The following is a 13,158-nucleotide window of genomic DNA, read 5'->3' on the forward strand; positions in this document are numbered from 1 at the left end:
TCAGGGAATTGCGAAAGAAACGTTTACAGAAATCGATAAACCGAAAGCAGAAGTAAGTTTTATCTGATTGAATAAAACAGGTTTATTCCTGAAATGGGTGTGTACCAAGTACATATATATCTAACTGTACCTTTATGACGTGAGCGGGCTGAAGTAAGCAGCGGATTCGTTATTCGTTATTGGGGATTCGAATAACGAATCCGCTGCCAGCAGCGGATTGGGGATTCAGTTTTTTTATGTTTAAATGATGTTTCTTTTTATTGACGTTTTGACGATTGGATTGAAATAACAAATCCGTTTCAGCCGTGGATTAGAGATTCAGTTACATATAAGTATTTTTCTTATTATATGTGATTGGGGATATCGAATAACGAACCCGCTGCCAGCAGCGGATTGGGGATTCGAATAACGAACCCGCTGCCAGCAGCGGATTGGGGATTCAGTTTTTTATGTTTAAATGATGTTTCTTTTTATTGACGTTTTGACGATTGGATTGAAATAACAAATCCGTTTCAGCCGTGGATTAGAGATTCAGTTACATATAAGTATTTTTCTTATTATATGTGATTGGGGATATCGAATAACGAACCCGCTGCCAGCAGCGGATTGGGGATTCAGTTTCTTAAGCCTAATTGCTATTTTTATACCCCCGCCATCAAATGGTGGGGGATGGTAGTATAGAGGAGTGTCTTCAGTAATACCAACTATATTTTATGAATGTGGCTAATTATTTGATATTTAAAAAAAAAATATTAGCAACACGAATGAAATATATTTGGTATTACTGAAGATACTGTTAAATATTCTGTTCATTACATTCCATAGTAAAATATACCGAGACAGCTCAATCTCTCCCAGAATCCATTGTAGTCCCTTGTCAGTGGCTTACAAATGTACGCAAAATTGTGACGTTATATGGCCTATATTCTATCTTACATTATACATCCTATAATTTCAAATCTTTACTTTCCGCATTGTCGTTTTTAAGCAGTGTTCTGATTGGTCAAATCAGAAAAAGTGATATTTTTCAAAATATCATTTTGATAGAATGAATAATTCTCAATATTTCACAGGTAAAAATCTAATAAATAGTGTTCGCGTGTCCGTCCCGTCCCGTCCCGCTTCAATATTAAACTTTATTAAAACATATCCTGTAATAGCGTTTGTTCTATCTGATTATGGATATTGATGGGAGAAATGATACCATGACAGCACTCATTATAAACAATTAAAAAAAAAAAAAAAACAGAATAACGATTCAAGATGGCCGCCAAATAGAGATTTCTGATTGGTCGATACTTAAATATCGTTCGACTTTTATGAAATTTGGTATAATATGCAGTCTGGCTATACAAAGACAATGGCATTATTTATTTTTGCAAAAAAAAAAAAAAAAAAAAAATTCTGGCCCCTTATTGGTTAAAATACAAACATTATCCAAGTATCGATAACTAATTTCATGTGAAGACGGGACCATTTATGTCTTACAGACATTTATAGTTCTTATAAAATATGATTTGGGGTTTCAGTTACATACATGTTCAATTGATATTTTTCCTTTTAATATATGATTGGAGATTCGAACAACAGCAGAATAGTTTAACAATATTATCCTATTTGTAGCATAAATATAATAACCAAGATTATTTTACTGATATAATTTTAGATTCCGTATACATGTTTGCATTCCAATCAAACCTTCAGCTATATCGAAATGATACTCTGGTCTTTATATATTACAATATATAATATAGAGTGCTGGCGAAGAAACATAGAACTTTGTCTACTTGTAAAGAGACGATAAACCTCCCACAAGAAAGAAACTCTTGGCAGCAGATTTGAACTAGAATTCCATTATTGTTGATTGAATTACCAAGTAATTATATCATTGTAATACCCGCAAATTACCATTTTCGTAATTTATGATGAAATACGTCAATTAAACATCATAAACTGAATCCACAATACGCTATTGGCAACAAATTTGCTATTCGAATCACAAAATAAAAATGTAAAATCGAATCTCCAATCATAGTTTATCAAGCGGATTCGTTATTTGAATCCCCAATCACATATAATAAGAAAAAAATACTTATATGTAACTGAATCCCCAATCCACTGTTGCAGCGGATTCGTTATTTAAATCCAAACATTAAAATGTCAACTTAAAGAAAGATCATTTAAACATAAAAAAAAAACCTGAATCCCCAATCTGCTGCTGGCAGCGGATTCGTTATTCGAATCCCCAATCCGCTGCTGGCAGCGGGTTCGTTATTCGATATCCCCAATCACATATAATAAGAAAAATACTTATATGTAACTGAATCTCTAATCCACGGCTGAACCGGATTTGTTATTTGAATCCAATCGTCAAAACGTCAATAAAAAGAAACATCATTTAAACATAAAAAACTGAATCCCCAATCCGCTGCTGGCAGCGGATTCGTTATTCGAATCCCCAATAACGAATAACGAATCCGCTGCTAACTTCAGGTATGACGTGGACACATAGTAAGCTACAGAGAGGGAGACCTAACTGCTTACATACCATAGACATTAATAACAGTTATAGAGGTAAGTTTATAAATCGTTTTTGATATAGATACAGGTAATATCTCTTCACTTTTTGCTGATAATGGACATAGCAGAATTGCCTTATGTAACGCATTGCCTACTATATTTTTTTCTTCTAATGTTGCGGAAGGCTGCGCTGGCACCTATACTTACGCTTACACAGATATTATCTATCGTTGTCCCTGGTGTCCTTGTTGATGTCCCTGTCGTTGTCCCTGGTGTCCTTGTTGATGTCCCTGTCGTTGTCCCTGGTATCCTTGTTGATGTCCCTGTCGTTGTGTCTGGTGTCCCTGTTGATGTCCCTGTCGTTGTCTCTGGCGACCATGTTGATGTCCCTGTCGTTGTCCCTGGTGTCCATGTTGATGTCCCTGTCGTTGTCAATGGTGTCCATGTTGATATCTGTCATTGTCCCTGGTGTTTCCTTTTGATCTCCTGTCGTTGTACCTGGTGTCTTTGTTGATGTCCCTGTCGTTGTCCATGGTGTCTATGTTGATGTCCCTGTCGTTGTACCTGGTGTCATTGTTGATGTCCATGTCGTTGTACCTGGTGTCCATTTTGACGTCCCTGTCATTGTCCCTGGTGTCATTGTTGATGTCCCTGTCGTTGTCCCTGGTGTCCATGTTGATGTCCCTGTCGTTGTCCCTGGTGTCCACGTTGATGTCCATGTCGTTGTCCCTGGTGTCCATGGTGATGTCCATGTCGTTGTCCCTGATGTCCTTGTTGATGTCCCTGTCGTTGTCCCTGGTGTCCTTGTTGATGTCCCTGTCGTTGTCCCTGGTGTCCATTTTGACGTCCCTGTCATTGTCCCTGGTGTCCATTTTCATGTCCCTGTCGTTGTCCCTGGTGTCATTGTTGATGTCCCTATCGTTGTCCCTGGTGTCCATGTTGATGTCCCTGTCGTTGTCCCTGGTGCCATTGGTGGTGTCCCTGTCCTTGCTCCTTGTATCTGTGTCGGTGTCACTGTTGTCCTTGTCTCTGTCCCTATCGGTTCCTCTTATGTTGCTCCCTGATGTCCCTGATGGTGTTTTAATCAGTGTATTTGGTGTCCTCGTTGCCCCTAGTGTCTTTGTCGGTGTAATTTGGTGTAATTTTTCGTTATCCCGGACAATGTCGCTGGTCTTCTTTCCGGTTCCATGGTGTCTTGTCTGGTCTTGGTATTCAAGTTTGTGTCTTGGTTTGTGTCAATTTCGGTGTCCCTCTCTGTGTCCCGTTTGTAGATGTCCATGTCCCCCGTGTACTATTTGGTGTCCCTGATGTTCCTGTCGATTTACATGTATATATTGGTATCCCCTATCGGTGTCCCTCTGCCTCTGTCAGTTTATCTTTCGGTTTCCCTGTCGATGTTCCTACTGTTCGTATCGTTATCCGTAGCGGTGTCCTTCCTGCCTCTGTAGGTTTATTTTTCGGTTTTCCATGTCGGTGTCCCTGGTGTCGCTGTCGATGTTCCTGTCAGTTTATCTTTCGGTAGCTCTATCGGTAAGCTTGAATAACTTACATTTCATTATAGGTAAAGACGTAATTTTACAAGAATTAATGAACCTAATACATGTAGCATGATTTTGTCACAATAAACAGTACTCAAGAGGACAGATTGGACAGATAGGCATTGAAAATATAATATACAGAAATAAAAATACTTAATTGTAAAATTTGTTTTTTAATATACATGGTTTATAATAATTCACACTAAATTGTACAAGGAAAATTAAGAAGGAAACGTTTACTGAAAACACTAGACCGAAAGCGGAAGTTACATTGCCTCACTGAATATAACAAGTGTATTGATAAAATTGGTGCAATACATACCGTGTACATACATATCTAACCTGGCCGTTATGACGTGGACATTAGTAAGCTACATAGACCTACCTGTTTACATAACATAGAAATTAATAGGACTAAACTAGGTAGTTATAAAGGTAAGTTTATTAATCATTTTATTTTTTTTTTAAGGAAATGTTTCTTCATTTTTTTTTCATGATTGGACAGAGCAGGTTAATTTGATGTAACACGCAGATTTGTTTAAAAACATTTGTTGAAGGCTGCGTTGACACCTACACATACGCTGACGCAAAGAGAATATCTGTCGTTGTCCCTGTTGATGTCCCTGGTGTTCTTGTCTGTGTATCTGTAAGTGTCCCCTGTGTCCATGTCTGTGTATCTGTCTGTGTCGCCTGTCTGTGTATCTGTCGATGTCCCTTGTGTCCCTGTCTGTGTATCTGTCGGTGTATCTGTCGGTGTCCCTGTCTGTGTATGTATCGGTGTCCCTGGTGTCCTTGTCTGTGTATCTGTCGATGTCCCTGTCCATGTCCATGTCTGTGTATGTTTCGGTGTCCCCTGTGTCCCTCTCTGTGTATCAGTCTGTTTCCCTGTCTGTGTATGTATCGGTGTCCCTTGTGTCGTGTCTGTGTATCTGTCGGTGTCCCTTGTGTCCCTGTCGGTGTCCCTGTCTATGTCCCTGTCTGTATATCTGTAAGTGTCCCCTGTGTCCATGTCTGTGTATCTGTCGGTGTCCATTGTGTCCCTGTCTGTGTACCTGTCGGTGTCCCTTTTGTCCCTGTCTGTGTATATGTCGGTGTATCTTTCGGTGTCCCTGTCCATATACATGTATGTGTATCTGTCGGTGTCCCTTGTGTCCATGTCTGTGTATCTGTCTGTGTCCCTGTCTGTGTATCTGTCGATGTCCCTGGTGTCCCTGTCTGTGTATCTGTCGGTGTATCTGTCGGTGTCCCTGTCCATATCCATGTATGTGTATCTGTCGGTGTCGCTTGTGTGTGTATCTATCGGTGTCCTTGTCTGTGTATCTGTCGATGTCCCTGTCCATGTCCATGTCTGTGTATGTGTCGGTGTCCCCTGTGTCCCTGTCTGTGTATCAGTCTGTTTCCCTGTCTGTGTATGTATCGGTGTCCCTTGTGTTGCTGTCTGTGTATCTGTCGGTGTCCCTTGTGTCCCTGTCGGTGTCCCTGTCGGTGTCCCTGTCGGTGTCCCTGTCGATGTCCCTGTCGATGTCCCTGTCGATGTCCCGTTCTGTGTATCTGTAAGTGTCCCCTGTGTCCATGTCTGTGTATCTGTCTTTGTCCCTGTCTGTGTATCTGTCGATGTCCCTTGTGTCCCTGTCGGTGTCCCTGTCTGTGTATCTGTCGGTGTCCCTTGTGTCCATGTCTGTGTATCTGTCGATGTCCCTTGTGTCCCTGTCTGTGTATCTGTCGGTGTATCTGTCGGTGTCCCTGTCCATATCCATGTATGTGTATCTGTCGGTGTCCCTTGTGTGCCTGTCTGTGTATCTATCGGTGTCCTTGTCTGTGTATCAGTGTCGTTGTCACTGTTGATGTCCCTGGTGTCCCTGGTGTCCTTGGTGTCCTTGTTGAGGTTCCTTTATGTGTCCTCGTCAATGTCCCTTGTGTACATGTCGGTGTCCCTGGTTTCCTTAAAGGTGATCATGTCGCTGTCCTTGGAATCCTTGTCATTAACTCTTGTATCCTTGCCAGTGTCCATGTCGTTGTCCCGTCGAAGGCCCCGGTATCCAATATTACTGGTGTCACTGTCGATGTTGCGGAGACATGCTGTCCATGTCAGTGGCCTTGTCCCTTTCGGTAGGGTTTTCATTGTCTACTCTGAACACCTGTCAATGCTTAACAACACGATGTACAAATGTATTTCCAATTTCAATTCTTTATTATCCCCTCGCGACGAAAGTCGGGGAGGGGATATAGCGTTCCGTTCTTACGTAAGTACGTACGTACGTATGTTCACTTTTGTCAGCGCTCTTGCGACTTCATTTTTGAACGGATTCTAACCAAACTTCATATATGGGTCCAGCATGGGAATACCTCGAACGAGTTCGTGTTTCAGGGTGCCAAGGTCAAGGTCAAGGTCACCGTTACTATTTATAGAAAATCTTTGTCAGCACTCTTGCAACTTCATTTCTGAACGAATCCTGACCAAACTTCATATATGGGTCCAGCATGGGAATATCTCGAACGAGTTCGTGTTTCAGGGTGCCAAGGTCAAGGTCAGCGTTACTATTTATAGAAAATCTTTGTCAGCGCTCTTGCGATTTTATTTTTGAACGGATCCTGACCAAACTTCATATATGGGTCCAGCATGGGAATACCTCGAACGAGTTCGTGTTTCAGGGTACCAAGGTCAAGGTTAAGATCACCGTTACTATTTATAGAAAATCTTTGTCAGCACTCTTGCGACTTCATTTCTGAACGGATCCTGACCAAACTTCATATATGGGTCCAGCATGGGAATACCTCGAACGAGTTCGTGTTTTAGGGCGCCAAGGTCAAGGCCAATGTCACCGTTACTATTTATAGAAAATCTTTGTCAGCGCTGTAATGCGACTTCATTTTTGAACGGTCCTGACCAAACTTCATATATGGGTCAATTTAAGCTTCTGAACAAAGGAAAATGCTTATATATTTAGATACACACATAATTATAATAACTATCAGGAAATGAAGTTGCTAGTGTGATGCGTAACCTGTTACTGTTGAATGCATAACAATATATACAAAATGTACCATATTTATCTGACAATGAAACCCATTGCCTGATAATAAGCCCATCCATGTCTATTGCAGTTCAGTGCAAATGACAAATGATGTTATTTTAATGTCCTGCAATAACCCCACCCCCCATTTTGCGTCAGAGTTCATGTGTTAGCACGCGAGGGGATTTGTATCGTTTGCGATGCCTTGTTAGTCTTGAGAGTATACATCTCGTCAACATCATACAATTACAAAGAATGTCATTCAAGTCAACTCGGGTAGAGCAATATTTCATGCTTCATCCGTGTACTTCAAACAGAAGGCACGTCAACACTACTTTTTATAGGGGATAGGGAGAGGTGTGAACGTACAGTTAATCACATCATGTGACGTGTAGTGAGATGCAATAGGTATAATATTCCCACTGCTACTAACTTTACTACAGGACTATACTATTGATTGAATGACTTATTTCTGTTTTAGTTGAAGTCATAAGGAATTTAGTGGTATCTGAACAGTTAATTATCATAATTGTATGATTATTTTACAGTAAACAATAATCAAGGGGACAGAGTGATCAGAGATGTCTCGGAACTATAAAATACAGAAATATAAATACTTAATTCTAAAATATGTTTTCTAATCGACATGGTTTATAATAATTCACACTAAAGTGCTTCAGGGAATTGCGGAAGAAACGTTTACAGAAATCGCTAAACCAAAAGCAGAAGTAAGTTTTATCTGATTGAATAAAACAAGTTTATTCCTGAAATGGGTGTATTATATACCGAGTACCTATATATCTAACGGTACCTTTATGACGTGGACACATAGTAAGCTACAGAGATATACATGTACCTGGTGTACTTGTTAATATTCTTGTTGTCCCTGGTGTACATGTTGATGTCCCTGTCGTTGTCCATGTCGTTGTACCGGGTGTCCCTGCCAATGTCCCTGTCGTTGTCCCTGGTGTCCTTGTTGATGTCCCTGTCGTTGTCCCTGGTGTCTGTTTATGTCCTTGTCGTTGTCCATGTCGTTGTACCGGGTGTCCCTGCCAATGTCCCTGTCGTTGTCCCTGGTGTCCCTGTCGTTGTCCTTGGTGTCTATGTTGATGTCCCTGTCGTTGTCCCTGGTGTCCTTGTTGATGGCCCTGTCGTTGTCCCTGGTGTCCTTGTTGATGTCTCTGTCATTGTCCTTGGTGTCCTTGTTGATGTCCCTGTCGTTGTCCCTGGTGTCTCTATTGATGTCCCTGTCGTTGTCACTGGTGTCCTTGTTGATGTCCCTGTCGTTGTCCCTGGTGTCCTTGTTGATGTCTCTGTCGTTGTACCTGGGGTCCTTATTGATGTCTTGGTCGTTGTCCCTGGTGTCCTTGTTGATGTCCCTGTCGTTGTCCCTGGTGTCCATGTTGATGTCCCTGTCATTGTCCCTGGTGTCCTTGTTTATGTCTCTGTCGTTGTCCCTGGTGTCTTTATTGATGTCTCTGTCGTTGTCCCTGGTGTCCTTGTTGATGTCTCTGTCGTTGTCCCTGGTGTCCATGTTGATGTCTCTGTCGTTGTCCCTGGTGTCTTTATTGATGTCCCTGTCGTTGTCCTTGGTGTCCTTGTTGATGTCCCTGTCGTTGTCCCTGGTGTCCATGTTGATGTCCCTGTCGTTGTCCCTGGTGTCCATGTTGATGTCCCTGTCGTTGTCCCTGGTGTCCATGTTGATGTCTCTGTTGTTATCCCTGGTGTCCTTGTTTATGTCTCTGTCGTTGTCCCTGGTGTCTTTATTGATGTCCCTGTCGTTGTCCCTGGTTTCCTTGTTTATGTCTCTGTCGTTGTCCCTGGTGTCTTTATTGATGTCTCTGTCGTTGTCCATGGTGTCTTTATTGATGTCTCTGTCGTTGTCACTGGTGTCCATGTTGATGTCCCTGTCATTGTCCCTGGTGTCCTTGTTTATGTCTCTGTCGTTGTCCCTGGTGTCTTTATTGATGTCTCTGTCGTTGTCCCTGGTGTCCTTGTTGATGTCTCTGTTGTTATCCCTGGTGTCCTTGTTGATGTCTCTGTTGTTATCCCTGGTGTCCATTTTGATGTCCCTGCCGTTGTCCCTGTTGATGTCCCTGTCGATGTCCCTAGTGTCCTTGTTGATGTCCCTGTTGTTGTCCCTGGTGTCCTTGTTGATGTCTCTGTCGTTGTCCCTTGTGTCCTTGTTAATGTCCCTGTCGTTGTCCCCTGTGTCGCTGTCGGTATTGCTTCCCTTGTGTCCTTGTTGTGTCCTTGACTGTGTCCCTGATGTTCTCTTTTGTGTGCCTTGTGTCATTTTCTGTGCCCCTGATGACGGTGTCGCGTGTCCTTGTCGGTGTCTCTAGTGTCAGGGTTGGTTTCCCTGGTATCCTTGTTGGTGATTAAATCGGTTCCACGAATATTCTGGTCGCCTTTGGTGTCCCTGTCGGTGTACTTGCCTTGGTGTATATTTTTGTTTTCCCGGTCGGTGTCCCTGGTCTCGCTGTTGGTGACCCTGTCGGTTTCCGGATGTCCTTGTTTGTGTCCCTGAAGTCCCAGTCGGTTTATCTATCGGAATATCAGCGGTGTTCCTAATAGCCCTATTGGTGTCCCTCTCAGTTTATCTATCGATGTCTATGTCGGTGATCCCACTGTCCCTATCGGTGTCTCTGTCAGTTTATCTATCGATGTCTATGTCGGTGATCCCACTGTCCCTATCGGTGTCTCTGTCAGTTTATCTATCGATGTCTATGTCGGTGATCCCACTGTCCCTATCGGTGTCTCTGTCAGTTTATCTATCGATGTCTATGTCGGTGATCCCACTGTCCCTATCGGTGTCTCTGTCAGTTTATCTATCGATGTCTATGTCGGTGATCCCACTGTCCCTATCGGTGTCTCTGTCAGTTTATATATCGATGTCCATGTCGGTGTCCCTACTTTCCGTATTGGTGTCCCTGGTGTCTCTATAAGTTTATCTATTGACACAATACTCATATAATGAGTAGTGAGATACAACATGTATATAATTCCCACTACAACTGGCTTTACTACTGGACTATAATATTGATTGAATGACTTATTTCTGTCTTAGTTTAAGTTATAAAGGAATTTAGCGATATTAGATAGCTTGAGTAATTTACACAACGTCAAGCATACAACTAATTTATACAACAGTTAATCAAAGACCCAATTAAATGATTATTTCAGAGTAAACGTATCTCAAGGGGACAGGTTGAATTGAAAGGTTTGGGAACTATAATGCACTTAAACATTAATACTTATTTACATTTCTAGTTTGAATATAAGATCACATCAACTATATCACAACAAGTGAAATAACCAGTTTGCCGTCAACCGGGATTGACACCACCTACATCAAATAGGATCAGGGTCAATGTTAATTTAAAAAAATGGCAGACAATACGTCCATTTTGTGTATTGTTTTTTAGTGCTATTTTCCTATATCATTAAGGAAAAAATAACTACATTACTTCTAGATGTCGCCTTGGTCCTTATGAAATGTCCTACACAGTGATATAAAAAATGATAATGTAGTAAGGTGCCATTTTGTTAACATGAACATTCTGTGCATAAAACATTATCTTTTACGTATACTTTAACGGAAAACAATGTCACCTGAACAAAATAAACACAAACATATTTGTTTGCCAAGTTGTGAACACCATTTATATATCATTGTATTGGATAGTTTAATTAGTCAGGCGCCTTTATAGGTGACAAACCAACCGGTCACATTACACGGACGGACACTTGTATAGGTGACAAACCAACCGGTCACATTACACGGACGGACACATGTATAGGTGACAAACCAACCAGTCACATTACACGGACGGACACATGTATAGGTGACAAACCAACAGTCACATTACACGGACGGACACATGTATAGGTGACATACCAACCAGTCACATTACACGGACGGACACTTGTATAGGTGACAAACCAACAGTCACATTACACGGACGGACACTTGTATAGGTGACATACAATGTACCAACCAGTCACATTACACGGACGGACACTTGTATAGGTGACAAACCAACAGTCACATTACACGGACGGACACTTATATAGGTGACATACAATGTACCAACCAGTCACATTACACGGACAGACACTTTTATAGGTGACATACCAACCAGTCACATTACACGGACAGACACTTTTATAGGTGACATACCAACCAGTCACATAACACTGACAGACACTTTTATATGTGACATACCAACCAGTCACATAACACTGACAGACACTTTTATAGGTGACATACCAACCAGTCACATAACACTGACAGACACTTTTATATGTGACATACCAACCAATCACATTACACGGACAGACACTTGTATAGGTGACATCCCAACCAGTCACATTACACGGACAGACACTTGTATAGGTGACATACCAACCAATCACATTACACGGACAGACACTTTTATAGGTGACATACCAACCAATCACATTACACGGACAGACACTTTTATAGGTGACATCCCAACCAGTCACATTACACGGACAGACACTTTTATATGTGACATACCAACCAATCACATTACACGGACAGACACTTGTATAGGTGACATACCAACCAGTCACATTACACTGACAGACACATGTATAGGTGACATACCAACCAGTCACATTACACTGACATACACTTGTATAGGTGACATACCAACCAGTCACATTACACGGACAGACACATGTATAGGTGACATACCAACCAGTCACATTACACGGACAGACACATGTATAGGTGACATACAAACCAGACACATTACACGGACAGACACTTTTATAGGTGACATACCAACCAGTCACATTACACTGACAGACACATGTATAGGTGACATACCAACCAGTCACATTACACTGACAGACACATGTATAGGTGACATACAATGTACCAACCAGTCACATTACACTGACAGACACATGTATAGGTGACATACCAACCAGACATATTACACGGACAGACACTTTTATAGGTGACATACCAACCAGTCACATTACACGGACAGACACTTGTAAAGGTGACATCCCAACCAGTCACATTACACTGACAGACACTTTTATATGTGACATACCAACCAGTCACATTACACGGACAGACACTTTTATAGGTGACATACCAACCAGTCACATTACACGGACAAACACTTGTATAGGTGACATCCCAACCAGTCACATTACACTGACAGACACATGTATAGGTGACATACCAACCAATCACATTACACTGACAGACACATGTATAGGTGACATACCAACCAATCACATTACACTGACAGACACATGTATAGGTGACATACCAACCAGTCACATAACACGGACAGACACTTTTATAGGTGACATACCAACCAGTCACATTACACGGACAGACACATGTATAGGTGACAAACCAACAATCACATTACACGGACAGACACTTTTATATGTGACATACCAACCAGTCACATTACACGGACAGACACATGTATAGGTGACATACCAACCAGTCACATTACACGGACAGACACTTGTATAGGTGACAAACCAACAGTCACATTACACGGACAAACACTTGTATAGGTGACATACCAACCAGTCACATTACACTGACAAACACTTTATATGTGACAAACCAACAGTCACATTACACGGACGGACACTTGTATAGGTGACATACCAACCAGTCACATTACACGGACAGACACTTGTATAGGTGACATACCAACCAGTCACATTACACGGACAGACACATGCATAGGTGACATACCAACCAGTCACATTACACGGACAAACACTTGTATAGGTGACATACCAACCAGTCACATTACACGGACAGACACTTGTATAGGTGACATACCAACCAGTCACATTACACGGACAGACACTTGTATAGGTGACATACCAACCAGTCACATTACACGGACAAACACATGCATAGGTGACATACCAACCAGTCACATTACACGGACAAACACTTGTATAGGTGACATACCAACCAGTCACATTACACGGACAGACACATGTATAGGTGACATACAATGTACCAACCAGTCACATTACACGGACGGACACTTGTATAGGTGACATACCAA

This window comes from Pecten maximus, chromosome 16 (genome assembly GCF_902652985.1).
Source record: "Pecten maximus chromosome 16, xPecMax1.1, whole genome shotgun sequence".
NCBI lineage: Eukaryota > Metazoa > Mollusca > Bivalvia > Pectinida > Pectinidae > Pecten > Pecten maximus.